The sequence below is a fragment of the Belonocnema kinseyi genome, chromosome 6 (genome assembly GCF_010883055.1).
Source record: "Belonocnema kinseyi isolate 2016_QV_RU_SX_M_011 chromosome 6, B_treatae_v1, whole genome shotgun sequence".
NCBI classification, from domain to species: Eukaryota; Metazoa; Arthropoda; class Insecta; order Hymenoptera; family Cynipidae; genus Belonocnema; species Belonocnema kinseyi.
The window spans coordinates 4,973,757-4,976,169 of NC_046662.1; the positions used below are offsets into that span (position 1 = coordinate 4,973,757).

The window sequence follows — 2,413 nt, forward strand, 5'->3', positions numbered from 1 at the left end:
TATATTATTTGGTAATATCAGTGATTTTTACTCTAAACATCTACATATAGTTAATCTCTGAAGAACAAGGAACGATGGATAATTGAAGATCAAACGAACTTATAAGTGAAGTTCGATCATAATTATCCGAGTTCCTTGTTCGAAGAGATTAACGTCCCTCCCTTTATTACTAATTAGATAATAAGTAATATCCCACCCATTTTACACTCAACGTGCCTTTGACTCTGAACTTTAATGACTCACCGAACCTGCACGACAAGGTATATAGGTTTCATTTTTAGTTGCGAGATACTCTGAAAAGTGGCGTCATCTGGTGTTGGAGGACCGTACTACATATAGTTAATCTCTTCGAACAAGGAACTCGGATAATTATGATCGAACTTCACTTATAAGTTCGTTTGATCTTCAATTTTAGTTTGAAATTTATTAGTTTAGTTGAAAATATAACTATTTTATTGAAAAATGGTAATTTTTTGTTGAAAATTCAACTTTTTTGTTCAAAATTCATATATATTTTTTTAATCGTCTTTCTTGGTAGAAAATTAAGCTTCCTATTTGAAAGTTAATCGTTTTGTTTGAAAATTCATTTTTTTTTCTTGAAAATTTAAGTATTACATTTAAATATTTATCATTTTAGTTGAAAATTCATCTTTTTGGTTTAAAATAAAAACTTGGTTAAAAGTTCAATTAAATTTGTTTTAAAAATAAATCTGTTTTTTTTTATGGTAGAATAAACTATTCTATTTTTTGTATTGAAACCTGATCTTTTTTAGTTCAAAATTCATCTATTTATTTGACAATTGATCTTTTTCTGTTGAAAATTCAACCGTTTGACTGGGAATTATTGTATTTTTTTTTTGTTTAAAAATTTTTTTGGCACAAAATTAATCTCTTCTGTTGAAAATTAGACTATTGGGCTAAAAGTTCATCAGTTTGTTTGAAAATCCAAATTTTTACTTGAAAATTTTGGAATTAGGAGCCGTTTAAATTGAATTTAGTTTAAGGCCCATATTATTGTACCTAAATATACACCAAATTTTAGGTATAAGTAGATAGAATAAAAATGGGTGAATTTATATTCAAATTATCAAAATTTAGAGACAAATTCAAGAAATGATTAATTATGTTTTTATAATTATTTCATTATTTATTTAGTCTATCGTTCTCAAATATTTAAGAATATCTTGATAATTGAAAAATGAAATAATAGAACTTAGTAATAAAATTCAACAATTTTTGTTTGAAAGTTCATTCTTTTTCATTGAAAAGTCTACTATTACATTTTTAATTCAAAATTAATCTTTTTTATTTAAAAATTCTAATATTCAGTTGAAAAGTTAATTATTTTGTTAAATAGTCAACTATTTCGTTAAATAGTAATCTTTTTTGGTGAAAAATTAATCTTTTCGCGGTTGAAAGTGAATTATTTTCCATTGAAAAGTCTATTATTATATTTTTGATTCAGAATTCATCTGCTTTGAAATTGCAATTTTGAAAAAAGATTTATTGATTATTTAACTATTCTGTTTTAAGTTGAAAATTTATTTTCTTTAGTTGAAAATTTGTCTTCGGGTAAAAAATTTATCTTTTTGATTAAAAATTCATCTGTTATCGTACAAATTTCATCTTTTTGTCTAATAATGCAATATTTTGATGGGAAATTAACCTCTTTTCATTGATGATTGAGTTATTTTTTTCAAACTTCCTATTTTTTATAAAAAATTCCACTGTGTAGTTCATAATTTGTGTGTGTTTTTTTAGAAATTTTATCTTCTTAAATACAAATTTAATTATTTTATTTCCAAATACATGTTGTTTGGTTGAAAATTAATTTTTTGTATTGAATATTAAACAATTTTGTTTTAAGCTGAAAACTTATCCTTTTTTTAGTGGAAAATATAACTATTTGGTTGAAAAATTATGTATTTTGTTAATTTGTCTTTTTTTTTGTAAAAAAGTAATCTCATCAGATGGTATTTCATCTTTTATATTGAAAATTCATTTCGTTGGTTGGAAATATATCTTTTTTAGTTGAAAATTTTATTTCTTAACATTCATAGTTTTAGGTAAAAATGCATTTCTATTAATTGAAATATAAAAATTCGACTTTTTTGTTAAAAATTATTCTTTTTGGTTTAGAAATTCATCTGTTATCGTACAAATTTGATCTTTTTGTCTAATAATACAACATTTGTATTAGAAATTAACCTGTTTTTAATGAGGATTCATCTATTTTGTTTAAAAAAAACATTGTTTGCTTGAAAAAATTCGTCTTTTTGGATTAAAAATTCATTTTTTTCGTAGAAACCCTTGTTTTTTAATTCCATTTTTAACCTTGAAGAGTCAACTGAAATCTTTTTTCTATGAAAAGTCAACTTTTTTTGTCATTAAACATTTTTCTCCGAAAGAAGAA

At 23.2% G+C, this 2,413-nt stretch overlaps 1 protein-coding gene across 1 annotated transcript in view; it reads left to right on the plus strand.

Annotated features, from left to right (window-relative positions):
• Positions 1-2,413, plus strand: part of LOC117174545 (CAD protein) — a 179,722-nt gene that overhangs the window by 18,326 nt on the left and 158,983 nt on the right. The window lies entirely within an intron of this gene.